At 51.6% G+C, this 18,675-nt stretch overlaps 1 protein-coding gene and 1 long non-coding RNA gene across 2 annotated transcripts in view; one reads left to right on the forward strand and one right to left on the reverse strand.

Moving 5' to 3' along the window:
- The window catches only part of PIEZO1 (piezo type mechanosensitive ion channel component 1 (Er blood group)), a 107,195-nt gene that overhangs the window by 86,453 nt on the left and 2,067 nt on the right, over positions 1-18,675 (reverse strand).
- LOC135975646 (uncharacterized) lies at positions 1,903-3,416 on the forward strand. Its single transcript, XR_010592627.1, has 2 exons — positions 1,903-2,526; positions 3,282-3,416. It is a non-coding gene; the product is annotated as an uncharacterized LOC135975646 (long non-coding RNA).

Raw genomic sequence — 18,675 nt, forward strand, 5'->3', positions numbered from 1 at the left:
TGCAGCCAGATTACTTCTCTGAAGGGGCAGCTCCCACCCAGGGCACTATTGTGGCAGCCCCACGGGTCTGGATGCCACCTTTGGGTGAAGAGTGGAGGTGCAGAGGGGTCCAGGCTCCTTCTCCAGCACCATCACCGGCTTGCCAGCTCGCTCCAGAGCCAACCGAGAGCTCCAGGGGCTTGCTCAGCCCAGCCACCCCAATTTCTCATCCCCTGGCTGCTCTGCTGTGCCCCGGTGGTCTCCCTCTTCCCCTCCATCTGAGATGCTTCCCCACCATGTCCCTCCCTGCCCCACAGCCCTGCCCATTGCAAGGCCCCTCTGCACAGTGTGTGGCTGCCCTCCGTGAGGAGTTTGGGGAGGGGTGGTTTATGTACCAGTGCAGCCCACAAGCAGCTCACGATCACTAAAAGAACAGCGTGTAGTCGCCCGGCTCCACAGACCCAGAACAGAGCCCTCGGCACGCTGGGAAAGAGATGCAAACCCCTCCCCCATCAGTCCAGGAGCTGGGGGTTCCCAGGCAGCGAGGGGTCTGGACAAGTCCCTGCCCCCAAACCAACCAGCAGAAGGGACCCCACTGGCCCTACAATGGGATGCAGGGAGAAGTGGCTTAGGAGCGAACTGGGTCCCAGGCAGGGCACAGCACTGGGAGCTCAGAGGTTTCCCCTCTTAAGAGATGGGCTGTTAAATTCTGCACTAGCTGGGCCTGCTGGGTGCTTTTCAGGGATAACCCAAGGAGCACGCTTGGCTAGGAAGTCTGGGCTCACTGGGGCCAGACATGGGGAATGCCAACAGCCTGCACTAAGTGCAATGATCCCCCGTCAGAGGGGAGATGGTGCTGCTCCGACCTGGGGGGCTGGAATCTGCCTGCAAACTTCAATCTTCATAGGCAGGCAGGGAACTCAGCGGGACCTGTGTGTGGTAAAGGGCGGCTGCCAACTCAGTCCCTGCTGTGCCCCCGGGATGAGCAGGGCTGAACAGCAGAGGAACCCTGAGAATGCAGCTTCACGGTCAAGGGCTGAAGCGGCTGCTGTCCTGGGTGTGAACCCACAACTCTTCATAACAGACCCTGCGATCCCAAAACAGCCCTGTTGCCCCCAGTGGAGCCGAGCTCTGCTGGGTAGGTGTCGGGGCCCAGCTGGGCTGCCCAGCCCCATACCCATCTCAGAGCATTACCTGCACCCTGGGGTTTCTGCGTCTGAGACCCTGGAAGGACTGGAAAGGAAAGTGTTCCAGGCGTTCGATCTCTCTCCTCTTGCACCTCGGCCCTGGCAGGACCAGATTCACTCACATTGGCCAGCTCAACATTCTCAGAGATTTATGGGAGTCACATTGCCCTTTGCACAAGCTTCCCAGCCCATAAGCTAGCCCCCTGCTGAGCTGAGAGAAGCCTAGCATCACCCAGTGAGGGGAGAAAGACACAAAGAATCAAGAGAGAGGCATGGGCTGAAGAAGGAGTGGGAACCAAGAACTCGGTCCTAATCCCAGTGCTGACACCAACCCCGCTGTGGCCTGGGGGCAAGTCACTCTCTCTGCTTTAGCTTCCCGAGCCAAGTTCCCAGGAGGTGTCATTAACGTGGCGTGCTGAGCAACGGTAACTCCAACTTATCTGCAAGTCTCGCTCAAACGTCAAATCCCAGCGGGGGCATTTTACACTGGCCAAGAATAGTGGGGCTGCAGTCACCAGCCACACTGCCCTTGGAGATGTAAGACCCACGCTAGATACCAAGCTACCCGATTCCTGCTGTCGGACGACTGCCCAGTTCTCTCTCTCTCCCAACAGCTACATTCCCCGCACTGCCATCATAGTTTCCATTCGCTGTCCAGGTCTCAGCAGTTTACGCCACTGCAGTGAAGTTAAACACCCGTTGTTTAAACAAGCCCACCCCCACCCCCGTAGCCCAGCACACGCCACTGTGTAAACTCGCAAGCTGACTACAGTGCAGCTGCCCTCCCCGGGTCCCACTTCCCCCGGCCGGCCAGGACACACAGTCAGCAGCATGGACCCTTCGGAAAAAAACAACGTCAATGAATCAGTGGAACAGCCCCCACCTCTCCCTCCCAAAAGAGCTCAATGCTTCAGTGGTTTTAACCACCCAACCGAGCCAGGTGACCGTATACAGAGGCCCACTGGTCTAAGCTGGATCTCTACTACCCGAATGGCATTGCAGAGGGCTCAGTCAGAGAGCCATGCAGGGGGCCGAACACGTGCGGAGCCGGTTCATTGACAAGACAAATTGGCCTCCAAGCCTCGGACGTGTGCAGCGTTTTGTCTCGCTGTGTCCGACGGGAGCAGAGTGCTAAACAGTCCGAGAGCGAATCAATAACCCAGAGCACAGGCACCGCAACGGGGCTGAGAGCGGCTCCTGCCGTCCCAGTGCCCCTCAACGCTCCGGATCAGCTAGAAACCCCAGCCAGTATCGCAGGCCCAAGGACGATGAGACTGGCCCACACAGCAGGGTGCGCTTACATTCCACCGCTTGGAATTTGTTTACACAGCAACTTTTGCACAAGGCTGATCATGGGCAGGTTTGTATGGCAGCTGCCAAACAATGCGACTGGCACGGAGGGACCGTGCGGGGGACGGACAGGACAGGAGGTGCTGGGAAGAGAGGAGGGAGGGGAGCAAAGTGAAACCAAAAACTAGACGGGCAGGACTGAAGCCAGCCTTGCAAGATGACAGAAGTGTTTGGGGAGGGGGAGGGAGATGTCGCACAGAGATAGGGTTGGTGAGCAGTGGTGCAGGGTGCAAGGCCGAGGTCCTACAGGTGTGCTCATGCACATGCCCTTAAGCAAGGCCCAGAGGGGAGAAACTTGTGCTGGTTTAGGACCCTGCACACAGGACATATTTGTACATGCACATATGCCACACACACACAGACCACCGCACACGATGCAGACTGGCACTACACACACACGCACAGACCCACCACCGCACACAGAGCAGACTGACACCATACACACACACACACCACCGCACACCGTGCAGACTGGCACTACGCACACACCACCGCACACCGTGCAGACTGGCACTACACACACACACACCACTGCACACCGTGCAGACTGGCACTACACAGACACACACACCACCGCACACCGTGCAGACTGGCACTACACAGACACACACACCACCACACACCGTGCAGACTGGCACTACACACACACACACACCCCACTGCACACCGTGCAGACTGGCACTTTGTTACAAGCACCAGTTATTTTTTTCTTTGAGGCCCTGCCCGTAAAAAGCAGACACTGATGCCGTTTTACTTCTCTTCTAGTTAAAAAAAGAACCCAACCACAGCAGGTGACTGGCTGTGCAGCCCACTCTCCCGGACAAGCAGCAGCCTGGGGAGAGTGGAGTCGCTGGCTGGAGCCTACTTCGTGGAGTATTTATTTCAGGAAGAAAAGAAAAGCTAAAATAGGGAGGCTGGTTAACAGCAGCCAGCACCCAACGCCTGGGCTCGTCCAGGAGAGAAACCCCTAAAAATACCCCCTATAATTACATTATTAAACAGGTGAGGTCAGGGGAACTCCTGTAATACGCCGAACACGTGAGAGAGGCGGAAACCCAGGGAAATAAGGCCTTTCGAGAGCAGGTCACATGGGAGCGGGGTCCTTATCCCACCCTTAGCGCAGTCCTGGTGTGGACAGAGGGCAGTCGAGGAGCAGTTTCCGTGCCAGTTCCTCATGGTCAGGAGTCTGCTCGGGTCCTGGTATTCCAAGCTGGTATTGCCATCATTTTAAAGTCATCATGTTAAACAAAACTCTAGTACAGACAAGGAACCTCCACCAGCGAACACACGCTAAAGCTACAAACGGCCTCGTCTACACAGAGCTTTAACGCACATCACGCTGATCACCACACGTCCGTCTTCCCTGTGGTGGGCATGAGATCGCAGGCCGAGATCGGGTCCGAGTGCACACGCCTGCCCCAGCCACAGGCCCCAGCCATGTCAAGCCTTACCCTGGGATCTGTGGGCGCACAGGGGCTTCCATTCACAATTACTGCCTCTGACCAAGAGCAGAACCTCTGGCACAATGGAGACAGCTGGGTGGGACCAGTGAGGAAATAGCTCCCCGGGGTAGCACTGTAAATGTGCCAGGTGTTTCCCACATACACAAGCTCCCTGCCCTAAACTGCTTAGAAGAGGAACAGTCTACAGGCAAGGGAGCAGGAAGAGGAAGGAGCCGAGACATCTGAGCAAAGCGACTAGTGGGCGAGGCAAGGTTAGGGCAGGCTGTATGGACACGGAGTTCTTGAGGAACCGTACTGAAGTGATTGACCTGGACCAGTGCCTGGAGCCAACCCAAGCACTCTGGGCTGGCAGTGAAGATGCCCACTCCTTTCCACATGTGGTGCTTCCAGAGATGGGCTTCAGGAGTAGCTGAAGTGAGGTGGGCGAGGAAGAGGACAAGATTTGGAAGGCTGTTGGCAGCAGAGACAATAGTGAAAAGAGACTGAAGGGGAACGGAGGCTGGCATGGGGATGGGACCCCTAATAAGACCAGGGTAGACGCATGATCGGGGCAGTGTCATGGAGAGCCTGGAAAGAGACAATATGGGGCTTACAGTTCACATGCACCCCAAAAGGGAGGCAGAAAAGTGACACTACAGGCAGGGGAGAGGATGCAGCCAGGGAGTTTTGGATGGACTGGAGAGAGGAGTATCAAAGATCTGAGAGGTGAGGATACAGGATACTAGAACAGGAGAAGACTAGGGCAGGGACAAGCAGCTGGGATGGGGAGGGAGGGTTATGTTTTAGAGATGTTGTACAGAAAGAAGCTGCAGGACTTTGGTTATGTTCTGGATTTTGGAAGGGAGTAAGGAGATCTGGTTTTATTGATGGTTCTTCCACGGACTCACTGTGTGAATTTGGATAAGTGATGTCCCCTCTCTGTGCCTCAGTTTCCCCATCCAGAGAATGCACAGTTCTTCCCAAGCTCACAGAGCTATTGTGGGGTTTATTGGTGGTGTTTGCGAAGTGCTCAGGCACAGTGGTGTTCAATACCACAGACGTGCCTAACAGCCGTTCTCAGAAGGAAATAACTTGGCAGGCGTTTCGCAATATTCTTCCCCACATCATACTGGGAGCTGGTCACCTGAACATTCCATTTTGAAAAAAACAGTTTTGAGCACACCCAAGAGTCTTATATTTGATCTCCTAGAACTAAAAAGGACAGTGGCTACTTAACTAAGTTCCCAGTGTAAAGAAACAACTACAGAACCTAATGTGCAGGGGGAAGTTAAGCAATTTTAATAGGATTTTAAAGAACACAGTTTTGGGACTTTAAATATTTGCCTGCAGTGCTGTGAACGCAAATGCTGCCAGGGCAGAAGGTGAAACTGACAAGGCTCGTGTCACTGTCAAAACTGACTGAACAGCAAACAAGTTCTTTCAGTCTAAATAATCTCAGCTGTTGTTCAACTACAGGGACAAGCAGAGGAAGTCTCTTGTAGAAGGAGATTATATCCATTGTGAACACACACATAACCAGCCAAAACCTCAACTGGTGAAAACGACAGTAGGCCCCACCGAAGTCAACAGTGCTACACCAATTTACACCAGGTGAGGATCTGCCCCTGTATATTTTACAACCATGTGCATCTCCAAGATGCCCAAACCACCATGAAGCAAATTTGGGAAACAAATCCTTGCTCCCAGCCTGAAACACTCCACAGCAACTTCTTGCGGCTGTGGTTAACACCCAAAAAAGTGGGTTTGTAACAGACACATAGACACACTCTCGTAGTGGTGTTTGCAGGCAGAATTATAATTATCTTCTCACATCCTGCACACTCTGTCACGGTGAGTCACTGCTTGAGAGAGAGAGACACATACTAGAACAAATAGGAAGTCAGCAACTTTTAAAAACGCCTCTGCCACCAAAAAAAAAAAAAAAAAGTCAACTAAAGAGAGAGAGTCAGATTTTCTCTAACCGCCAAGAAAGCCCACTTTGCCACCTGAATCCCTGTAAATCACATCCTGACCTGCCGTGCTCCCAAATGCAGCCTGACAGCTCACGGCAATCAGTTTCAGTTTATTAATTGGAGGAGGTGGCACAGCTGCTGGCAAAAGTAGTCAAGCAATTTTGACCTACTGGAGAAGAGTCACACTACAGCTTTTCACAGCTGCAGATTTTCCCCTCAACCGCTCTCCTTTTTCCTCCAAGCAGCAGTTTGCCACAGAATTTGGGTTGGAAAGCCACACGCTACCTTCCCTCCCCCCACAGCCTCCCAGTTTCTAACTAGAATCTAAAGATGTCTTTGGCTGTGGTTCATCTCCCTGGGGAAATGGTGGAAGCCTCATAGCCTGGGACTTTTTCAAAACTTGGCCAGACAAAACACAAGGAAGTTGTTGAGGGCAATCCTTCATCTGCAGAGCACTGGGCTGGATGACCCAACAGGGCTTTTCATTAGTGTCTATTTAAAGGTAAACTGACAGTCCACTGTCAGCTAACGTACTTCACAGAGCAGCACAGATTGAAAGAGTTGATTCTGTTTTTTAAGTCTCAGGACACTGGTATTTTCCAGACTAGTAGCCAAATGGGTGCTCAGGCTGGTGGTGCATCTGTCTCCAAAGAATAACATTGCTTAAAACAGTCTGAGAGCAGCTTTTTATTATTGATTTGACCTCTCTGAAAACCGGTTGCTACAGCCAAGGTGGGTTTTCCCCAAGCATACAAGTTACCCAGAATGTTCTGTTAACAGACTGATACTTTCTCTGGGCTGAGTGAACGGATTAGGGGGAAAAGCCAAAATTAGTCAAAACTGCAGGCTATTAGCACAGCTCCTGGAAACTCAGCAGAGATTTTCTAACAGCTGCCAGCGTCACCGTACACCAGTCAGTCCCTCTCTCACAAGTTTCTAGAAATTAGATTGCAAAAGTAAACTCTGGAGTAACAGAAACAGCTCAGGGATGAGCAGAAGTTTGCTTTTTAAATATTTCTGAAATACTGGCTGACTTGATGCATGCAGAGACTTCAGACAGAGGCCGGGGAGGAAGAGTAAGAAGTTAGATTTCTAAGTAAAGAAACTTGGATGCAACAGACTCCAGCATCATAACTTTTTCCTACTTCACATACTCATGCCTTGGTAGGACTCACTATGTTTTATCATTCTGAATAATAACTCTTGCAAAAATGAGACTCACTTAAAAAAAAACAACGAACACCTGTTACTACCACCTGATAGGATTAAAACCACCTCTGTCTTAGGGTTTTGTACTGCCACTCACCAGCATAGTAGCTGGGTGCCTTCCACTGAGGACAGATTGACAACACATGAAGAACATTAGGGACTTCATTATCTGTGGAGTTCTGCAGGGAGAAGGGGAGGGAGGTTCTGCTGAGGAATGGCTGATGTGGAATAGATCATTCTACTTGTGGTAGAAAAGCTTTATCAAAGAGGAAGGATTTGCAGCATTTCCACGAGTGCTCAGTTGCTTGATTCTAATCTCCGGCAGTTCCTTCCCCAGCTGGGTCACCCTCATCTGAGGGCAGCGTGGCCCTGGGTCTTGCACCACTGGGCTTTGTGTCGCTGACATTCTACCACATTTGCTGTGTGTTTGTTCTGAGACATTTCCACTCCTCAGACATGGCTATTTGATGGGTCACTGGATTGTGAGTTAAAAAACCTGGAATAAAACACCTAGTATTTACACCAGCAGCTCTCAAACGCTTCACAGACAAGCATCACTGTCCCCACTCGATAGATAAGGAATCTGAGGCCCAGAGGCTGAGTTCTCACAGTGATTCCCTGACAGATTCAGAAGCCAGGTCTGACTCCCAGTCCTGTACTCCATCCACTGGACACAGTGGACTCCTTTTTCAAACCTAAACCTCTTGACAAGGTCCTGTTAACAGGCGTGGTCCCACTCACCTAGCAACAGGCAAGTCAGGTAAAGAGAATGTTTGTTAACAGCTGGCCTGCACTGATTCGATACATTTCCCTGCTGCCTGGGGAAAATTTGTAAGAGCTACTCCCCCAGCAGCACTACGCAGAAGTTGTTTGTTTTTCTACCCCCTAAGACTGTGTCTTGGGACAACAGAATGTAAAAACATAAGAATGGCCATACTGGGTCAGACCAATGGTTCATCTAGCCCAGTATCCGGTCTTCCAACACTCGCCAGAACCAGATGCTTCAGAGGGAGTGAACAGAACAGGTCAATTATTGAGTGATCCATCCCCAGTCATCGAGTCCCAGCTTCTGGCAGTCAGAGTTTTTGGGACACCCAGAGCATGGGCTTGTGTCCCTGATCATCTTGGTTAATGGCCATTGCTGGACCTATCCTCCATGAACTTATCTGATTCTTTTTTGAACCCAGTTACACATCTGGCCTTCACAACATCCCCTGGCAATGAGTTCCACAGGTGCCTAAGAGCAGAAAGTCAGGTTCACCCAGGGCATGAACACAAAGGATCTTGGAAAGTAGGACACCTGATTTTATCCCACTCTATGCATTCAGGGCTTTGATGCAAGTTTGTTCTTCAAACATGCTGTTCAGGGTAGGGATCATGGTGTCTTACAGGTCTCGAATGGGCCACGCACATCAGTGGTGATTGACAGGCCAGTCACTCTTCAAAAGATGACATACTATTGTGACAGGTTTCAGAGGGGTAGCCGTGTTAGTCTGTATCAGCAAAAACAAGAACAACGAGGAGTACTAGTGGCACCTTAGAGACGAACACAGTTATTTGGGCATAAGCTTTGGTGGGCTAGAACCCATTTCATCAGATGCATGGAGTGGAAAATACAACATAACAGTACATGAGAAGATGGGAGTTGCCTTACCAACTGGTGGTGGGGGGGGGTCGAGGCAATTCAATTAAAGTGGAAGTGGGCTATTATCAACAGGAGGAAAAATCACTTTTGTAGTGGTAATCAGGGTGGTCATTTGAAACAGTTGACAAGAAGGTGTGAGTAAAGTAGGGGGAAATTATTGTGAGTATTTGCATGCCACTGGTTGCCATAGTACCTAGGTGCCCAGTAGGCAGCTTTAGAGAGACCATGCATAGGAATATAAATACACACAAACTAGCCAGCACTGCCATGTGGACACCCATGTTCCATCCGCCACACCAGTGGCTCTCAACTTTTCCAGACGACTGTACCCCTTTCAGGAATCAGATTTGTGTCGTGCACCCCAAGTTTCACCTCACTTAAAAACTATTTGCTTACAAAATCAGACATAAAAATACAAAGAGGTCATAGAACAGTGTTACTGAAAAACTGCTTACTTTTACCATATCATTATAAAAGAAGTCAACTGGAATATAAATATCGTACTCACATTTCAGTGTATAGTAGTATACAGAGCAGTATAAACAAGTCATTGTCTTTGTGACATTTTAGTTTGTACCAACTTCGCTAGTGCCTTTTAGGTCGCCTGTTGTAAAACTAGGCAAATATCTAGATGAGCTGATGTATCTGCTGGAAGACCTCTGCGTACCCCCAGTGGGTACATGTACCCCTGGTTGAGAACCACTGATCTATGAAAAGTTTCAGAGCTATGCTAACCTCTCACCCATGGGAGCACCTCAGGTTACTAAACAAGGGCCCTTCAGGCTAAGACAGGAACATGGTTGGGTTCCTGCCCAGTCTCTTCCAACTTAGGGTGACCAGACAGCAAGTGTGAAAAATTGGTACAGGGACTGGGGGGGTAATAGGAGCCTATGTAAGAAAAAGACCCCAAAATTGGGACTGTCCCTATAAAATCGGGACATCTGGTCACCTACTTCCAACTAGAAGGGTGGGGATGGGACAGGGGGGTCTTTTCTTAAGGCCTCATCAGGCGGGGAAGAAAGATTGTTGAAATGAAGAGGAAAGCCAGAGAGGTGGTGCCCCATATGGGCAGGGACATTGCTGCTGGGGATGTACCTAGCGTCAACATGAAGCAATTCAGGGACTGGTGGGTGGGGAGAAGTAAAGGGGAGACTGATCTGTGGTTTTTATATCGTGACCCCCGTTTCTCTCCTGCTTGTCCCTTCACTCCACGGACATGCCCGCGCTGCTCAGACAGCGGCCCCGGCCATGGCAGCCCACGTGCCGCGTGCGGAGGGACTGGACAGGTCGAGTTCACACGGGACTCTCCCCCTAGCCTGGTCTCCTTCTCGAGCCCGCTCTCCCACGCGTGCAGGTGAGTCACGGCGAGCTCCCCACGCGGGACCGCCCACCAGCAGCGAGGAAGGTGCAACGCTCCGCTCTGCAAAGGGACGGGCAGCAGAAGCGCCCAGAGCCGACACAAAGTTTCTCCACGCGACGCTGGCGAGTCCTCCCAGCGCGGCACACACAGGGGCTGGCAGGGTCCCCCCCACATCTCCAATAGCCACACCCAGCCCCCGCGCGCGGCGAGCAGCCCGGTCCCGGCGGCAGGGGGCTCGGGCTGACCTAGGCTCTGAGCCCCAGGGGAACTCCCGACCCACGCGGCCTCGCCTGGACCCCCAGCGGCCGCCCCCTCCCCGGCTCTGGCAAACGTGGGGCGGGGGGGGCAGTTCCTTACTCACCGGCCAGGAGCGAGAGCGGCAGCAACAGCCAGTACAGCGCCCCACACAGCGCCCGCAGCTCCATCCCGCCCCGCGGCTTCAGGGTGGGGGAGAAGCGCCCAGACTCCCCGCCGGCGCCCGCGGTCAGGCGGAGCCCAGGGGCCGCCCGCAGCGCATGGCGCTAGGCAAGCCCCGGCTGGCTCCGCGCGCAACCATCCCTCGGTGCCGGGCAGCTCCCGCGGGGACCGTCTCGGGCCCGGGCGCGGCTGACCCCCCTGCGGCGGGCCGATCAGCGGGGCCCGCTCCGAGCCCGGGGGGCGGAACGACGCGGCATCGCGGAGCCCCCTTCCCGCCCCAGCCGCGCTGCCCCGCGCAGGCTCGTGTGTAACCCGAGCAGCCCGGCCCCGGCGCTCCAGTGGAAAGTCTGATGCGGGGGAAGGAAGAAGGTGGATTTATCGCGGGGCAGAGCTCGGCGGGCTGGGCCCGGCTGCTCTCCCACGGGTCTTTATAGGCGCGGTCTCCTCCCTGCCCAGCCCCGGGCCGCTTCCCTTCAGCCCCCCTGGGCTGGGCAGGGCCGCCTGGGAGCGGCGGGCTCTCGCCTCTCTCGGGTCCTGGGTGCACCCGCCCCAGCACACCCCCAGCCTGCCCAGGGGGAGGCGCTGCGCGGGCAGGGGCCCCCCGGGCCTGGCGGGGAGGGCTCATGGGGAAGCTATAGCTGCCTCTCCCCACACTCCCCGGGCACGGCTTCTGCTAATGCCCCCGGGCCTGGCTCGGATCCTGACCCCATCCCCGCAGCACGTGTGCAAGCTGCGGCCACAAGGCGCTGTGCCTCCAACTTGCGCTTTGCTGTGGCCCCCCTGGCCTGCGCCAGCGGCTCCCACTCCCTGCCCGTCCCCGGGCAGCCGCCGCGCTCAGCCGGGGAGCCAGCTCCACCTAGCGCCGGGACCACGCTGGCTCCCCGGGAGCACCCAGCACCCACCCTGCGGCGTGGGGGGCCCTGTCGGAAAGGAGACGGAGCTGGCAGGAGCGTGCGCGCACGCTGCTGTATCTCGGGCTGCCCTGCGCAAGGAGGAGACTGCGGCTGGGTTGGTGGAGGGGGAGCTTTGGGAGACCCCTTTTATCCGTGAAGTGGGATCGGATCAGAGCCTTGGTCCCTGCTGCCGTTTAGAAAAGGAGACACCAATCTGAGCGGTGCCTTGTGCAAATTAACAACGATCCCTCTTCTCCCCCCGCCCCCATCAGAGCCATATGCCAGGAGCCAGACACCTTAGCCAGAGCTCACCTGCCTTCCACCCTTTCCACCACAACTTCAACAATCAGCACCCATCCACCCGCATCACCACCAACTTCCTGGGCACCATGATCAGCTTCAGCAATGGAGCCCTAGAGACAACGGATCACCACACCAACCTTTGCAGCTCCAGTAACCACTCCAATCTCCAGCCAACCCCTCAGATACCACAGCATATGCTCCCAGGAGAAAGTCCAAGATACACAACTTAACATGCTTAAAACCGCCTTCACCAAACAGGGACACTTCACCAGAGATGTAGAGTGCAGCATGGAATGGGCCACCCAAATACTCCCAAAAGAACCTGCTTCAATGGGGGGAACAACCACCTTTGGCTGCATCTCCCTAGTTGTCACCTACCACACCACACTGGGCCCCATAAGGAGGCATTATTAAAAGAAATCTCTCCCCCTCTTTTGGCCTTCGAACAATCTCGAACCATACTAAGCTCATCATCAAAAGCAAGATCTACACAGACCAGGGCACACCAACTCAGTGCACTACCAGACCCTGCCAGACCACCAGGGCAGTATTGTAGATGAAGTGCAAACCACGGCGTGATGATTGCTAGTTGAAAACTTTTCTGTGGACAGGGTTTTCAGGACCTGGTGAGAAGCAGGGTTAAGCCTTGGGGACCAATTCCAGTATTGTATCCGACTTATAACAGATGCAAAACCTGCAGACATATCTCCTCTGCTACAGTGATCAACCCCCCCACAATACACCTTTCAAGATCCATGGGTCCTACACATGCTGATCACAACATGCGATGTACCTCATCCCGTGCACTAAATGCCCCAATAGCAACTATGTGGGTGAAACCAGACAGTCATTATGCACTCGATTGAACTCACACAGGAAAATGATAAAAGACAAAAACACCCTATCACCTGTGGGCAAACCCTTTTTACAGACGATCACTCCATATCTGACCTCTCAGTTCTTGTCCTCACAGGAAACCTGCACACACACCTTCAAAAGATGAGCCTGGCAGTAAAAGCTCTGCTAGACAGCAAAAATCATGGGCTTAATAAAGTACTCCTGTTCTTTTTGCGGATACAGACTAACACGGCTGCTACTCTGAAACCTGTCATGGGATTAATAAAGACACTGGATTTATGGCTCATTACAACAATCTGTAGCCCGCTAACCCCGCCCCCCCCCCTTTTTTATTTCCCCTATGACTGCAGGGGTGTTAATGAGCCATTTCACCTTGAATGGTCCCTTTAAATATGTATTAACTACTTCTGCTACCCAATCTGTTCCACCTGGTATTTGGCTGTGATGCTCTGAGTACCTTTGGCAGAGCTGCAGAAGAGCTCTGGGTAAGTTTGACTCTCTCAGAAGTTGGTTCAATAAAAGATAGTACCTCGCCCATCTTGTCTCTCTAATACCCTGGGACCAACTGTCCTGGATCTACAGGATCGGTGCTCCGGCTCCAGCTTTGGAACACCTTCTAGGAGGAAACCCGTCAGGGCGCCAGACCCTCTGGGTGTCTCGCTCTTCCTCCAGGGTAAGACATACATCTTCACCACTTCCTTAGACTGGACCTCTGAGCCTTCAGCATGCCTGCTTCACATTGTGAGCTCCGTTCACATTTGCAGTGAGACTCACACAGCGTTGTCAAAACAGTAAGATATATTCATTGACTGATAGACAGTGTAGGAAGTCCTTAGGGTAGCGTACACAAATGAAGGTTAAAGCATAGTCCATTCTGGTTAGCCCAAAGCCCAGCCAAGCTGCAGTGAACCCCTTGGTTCAAGGTCTCCCTCTCTCTCTCACCTCCTCCTTCGATTCCTTCCAGCAGCCAACTCTCACACCTCTCCAGTCCTTTGATCTGGAGCTAGAGATGGTTCAGCTTCCCCCAGGAGAGGCAGGGAAGTCCATATCCCTCTGGGTCATTGGTTGCTAGGTGTCAATGTCCTGATGATTGGATTTGCCATTGTCTTCTCAGATCCTCCATTCATATGGGAACTAAGGCCCAGACAGCTAGGAGACACCCACACCTATGAGAGCAAACAATTCCCCTTCCACCACTGGGCAACAATGCAGAACTGAGGAACGGGACTGAGGCACACCAGACCCTGTTGTCAGTCTCAGCATGGAGACCATGTATTTAGTGGGCTCTCAGGCCATCCTCAGCTGTTTGGGGCAGCCATCAAATAACCCAGCCAGTAAGGCCTTGGCTACACTGGCGTTTTACAGCGCTGAAACTTTCTCGCTCAGGGGTGTGAAAAAACACCCCCGAGCGCAGCAAGTTACAGCGCTGTAAAGCGCTAGTGTAAACAGTGCCCCAGCATGGGGCAGCACTGTAAGCTAATCCCCTCGGGGAGGTGGAGTACCTGCAGTGCTGGGAGAGCTCTCTCCCAGTGCTGGCGCCGCGACCACACTCGCACTTCAAAGCGCTGCGGCGGGAGCGTTCCCGCAGCAGCACTTTGGAGTTTCGAGTGTAGCCAAGCCCAAAGTCTGCAGTGAAATTCTGGCCCTATTGGAATCAATAGCAAAACTCCCCATTCGGCCAAAATTTCACCCTGGGGTATATGATGCATAGGCTGGGTATACTACTAGCCTTTGGAGACCTTCCCCCTGAAATAACTTCCCTGCCCCTCCCTGAGGACACAGCCCTGCCCTTTTAGGAGCATCTAACTGTCGAAGGAGGCCCAGCTGCCTTGACTTTGATGCATCTCTGCCCGGGTCCACCTGCAGGCATCCCATTGCAGGATCAGGACTGAACTGAAGTGCTCAAATGCCAACTTCTCGTTTTACAGCAGGCAGGCAGAGGGTAAGGACATTTGTGGTCAAAATGATCATATGGTTCCTGTTTGCCTATGATAAACAAAATATTAAATCTAATTGAGGTTGAGTGCTTCATTTAGGGCCATGTAGTTAGCCATGTCTGTAAACAGCTTTGACAACAAAAGCTGTGTATAAACGTTAAGTATTATAATATACTGTCCTCAGCTGACATGCAGAGCTCCCACTAAACTCCCTGGACTAGAGCGTGCAGACTGCGGCCACTATATGATGCTTAACATTCGTGTGGAGACAGGTCCACATTGATGTATACATGCAAATAAATGCTCCAGCTTCAAGTAGAACACACTTTCCTGTCCCCCTTCCAGACGGCACAGAATGGATCTGTTTTATTAATTTCCAATGATGGTAATGGTAAATGGTGTTCCAGACACTGTAACAGGAAATAACAGGCAAATGAAATTCTTCACATTCCTTGGCTCACTGTACGTTTGTACATGTCAAATAAAACAGCATCCAATTGTCATCCCAGATAGCTTGTTCCCACTGTTTCCTGCAAGTTGATTACACTTTTCAAATTTTTATTTTTAAAGGTACCTGGGTTGTAACTAGCTTTTTGCATGGCTTCTCTAGCTTATTAAACTTCCAACTCTGCACCAAGCAATCAAGTAACCAAACCTCTACTGAGCTGCAGTGTCTGACGTTTCAGATGAGGGCATGGACAGGAGGAGATAAGAGAGAAAAAAAGAACACAAAAACCACCCAATAAAAATTCAAAGCTGCCACTTACTCAATGCTGGGGGCAACCTTGCCTTGACCTTGGCTGTCTCCACCAGCTCCTCCCATTCAATTGTGGTAAACTCTAACCTGCAGTGAGACTTGGGCTGCTATGAAATAATGTGGTTTGGAACATCCCAACTCCACTACAAATTAGAACATGCACAACTTATGATGGGGTGGGAGGAGCAGATGCTGCTCTACTAGGGCCCAATCCTACACCCATGAGCGCCAACAGGAGTGTTGCCAGTGAATGCAATAGCAGCAGGATTGCGCCCTAAGGTAAGGTAGGGGAGCCTAATTTACTAGCCACAAGGGCTTGAAATACCTGGGCTGTGTACAAATCCAGCCCCAGTCGGAGTCTTCCTAGAGGATCCGGAGATCGCTTCAGTTGGCCTAAGTGCTGTCAGATGTCATTAGAGCGGAACAAAGACTCCATTTCTAGTCACACATCAAAGCTCATTTCCCTTACACCCTGGGCAATGCAGGGTTTCTATTGATTCTGGTGAGGCTGGTCTCCAGACGTATTCACTGAAGGCAAAGCATTCTTCAACGTTCAGCCACAGAGCTCTGCATTAACTAAATGTCCAGAGTCTGAAACAAACCCACAAAAACCAGACACGTCAGGACTACCGCAGCAAATGAGTCCAGCCTGACACACTGTGTACTGAGCCGATTCAGGTGTTCCAGGAAAAGGTGGTACACTCCCCTTGTTTTTAGCACCTTCCGTCCAAAGAGCTGGGTGCTTTTCACACATTTCAACTTCCCATCCTCCTGGAAGACTCAGCAAGCATCATCTCCATTTTACAATGAGGGAAACAGAGACTAATACAAGGAGTTATGTGGAAGGATCAGGAGCCCCAGGCTCCTAGTCATAGAATATCAGGGTTTGAAGGGACCGCAGGAGGTATCTAGTCCAACCCCCTGCTCAAAGCAGGACCAATCCCCAGACAGACTTTTGCCCCAATCCCTAAATGGCCCCTTCAAGGATTGAACTCACAACCCTGGATTTAGCAGGCCAATGCTCAAACCACTGAGCTATCCCTCCTGGACTAAGAACCCATAAACTTTGCCTCAGTGTTGTCAACCTCAAACTTTCCCTTCCCCTGCAGTGGTGCCGTGAGCTGGCTGGTTGCCATCTTGTATCCCAGAGGTGTTTATATTTCCATGTTTGTGAAGTGCTTTGGGATCCCTTGGGAGGAAGGGCATTCTCCAGAGTCTTGCCATGACTTGTACGTGTTTACAGAACGCTGAACTGCGCATTGCATCAGGGACTTCTTTCCTGAAGGCTCAAGCTCAGCTGGACACGGAAGCAGCTGCGTCCCAGATTTGGCTTCACTTTGACACAAACCTGGAAGCAGATCATAGCCACGTGGATGTGGAAACAGCTGTGACCCAGATGTGTCCACCTCTTAGAGTCTCTGAAGTTTGGAAGGAGTTACCCACACACAGGGCTCTCAGCCCCTCGCGCTGGCTGCCAGTTGTCCTTGCAGAATTCTGCACTGAAGCATAAGGTAACTGCCATAGGTCTCCGAGGGGCATTAATAGTTACACTCGATTCTGAAACCATGATAAGGTCTTTAGCCATCTTGGCCCTTGCATCTTTTGACTCATAGTTGGGTCCAACAGCTAGTCATACCTTCACCAGAGATTTGACAGACATTGATCTAGCTAAGGAATCTGAATGGATTAATTAACCTTAAAGATGATTCACAAAGGACAACGTGCCGGTATCTTTTTTGTGTTCTGCATGATTATAAATCAAAACAAAAGAGTTTTGTTGTTAATATAGGGGTTTGTTCTTGGATTTTGTTGTTGTTTTGCATTAGAAATCACAGGACTTGACTTGTGTTATTTACTCGAGGACCTGTTGGAGGTTTGTTAATAAAGGCTAAGATTTCGTCATGGCTATTTTTTAGTAAAAGTCACGGACAGGTCACAGGCAATAAACAAAAATTCACAGAAGCCCGTGACCTGTCTGTGACTTTTGCTGCTGCGGCTCCATGGTTTCCGAGCTGTGTGACAGCTGCAGGGTGACCATATTTCCCAAAAAGAAAATGGGACATCCCCAGCCGTTTACCCAAGGTGCCCCCCCCCCACACACACACATGAGGCTGTCATCCCTCGCTGGAACCTTGCAGGGGGCCTCCTGTCTCTGCTGTTGCCTGTCGTTGGAACCCTGCTAGGGCCCCACTGGCTGCCAGTTCAAGTCCCGCAGCTCTTGGGACTGGAGCAGAGCATGTCAAAGAGGTCTCTGGCAGTCATGGATTCCATGACTCTGTGTCATAGACTCATAGACTTTAAGGTCAGAAGGGACCATTATGATCATCTAGTCCGACCTCCTGCACAACACAGGCCACAGAATCTCACCCACCCACTCCTGTAACAAACCCCTAACCTATGCCTGAGCTATTGAAGTCCTCAAATCGTGGTTTAAAGACTTCAAGGTGCAGAGAATCCTCCAGCAAGTGACCCGTGCCCCACGCTGTAGAGGAAGGCGAAAACCCTCCAGGGCCTCTGCCAATCTGCCCTGGACATAAACATAGCTGTGAGAGCTGAGTGGTTTTCAAAACCAGGTTGCTTATTTAGGTGCATAAATATGAATTTAGGTGCCTAACTTTAGACACCAAAGTTAGAAAATGTTGGCCTTTGATGCCTCTGTGCCTCAGTTTCCCAATCTGTAAAAATTAAAAAAAATATATTTTCACAAGGATATTATGAGGTTTATTAATGGATATTGTTAAATTGCTATGGGATGTTTGGGCAAAACAGCAAAATGTGAATAGGTCAGGGCTGTTATGACATGTCAAATCATGGAGGGGGAATCGAGTTTTAGGTCAACAACTTTAATTCAGGGTTGGAGTATGAAGCAAAATGAACTAGTAATGCTGCCAACCATTAAAAAGCCAAGTCTAAAGGTTTCTGTGTGTTGACTGGAAACCCACATCTGTTTGCTAACAGACATGCTGGAAACTCTGATAAGCTTGGAGGGAAGCACTGGGCTGGAGGGATAAATTCTGGTGGAGGGGGGAGGAGCCAAAGTGGTGTGCTTCAGCAGCCTCTGTGCATTCTTTCCCTGTTGCCTGAAGGTCTCACAGGATCATCCCTCACCTTATTATGAACTCGTAGTGGGCCCCTTTTTATGCTTAGTTATACAATTCATTCATTTATCTCTATTATAATTGTTATTATTCTTTCTTGTATTCTAGTAGGCCCAGGAACCCTGGTCACGGGCCAGCATCCCACTGTGGGAGGTACAAACACACGCTCTCGAGGCCACTGAAGATATTTGTCTTTGAAAGGGCATGAATGTCCCTGGCACCTGACAGCAGAAGACACTGCGCTTTTTAAGTAGAAAAGTGACCGGA

Source organism: Chrysemys picta, chromosome 14 (assembly GCF_011386835.1).
Source record: "Chrysemys picta bellii isolate R12L10 chromosome 14, ASM1138683v2, whole genome shotgun sequence".
Classification (NCBI taxonomy): Eukaryota; Metazoa; Chordata; order Testudines; family Emydidae; genus Chrysemys; species Chrysemys picta.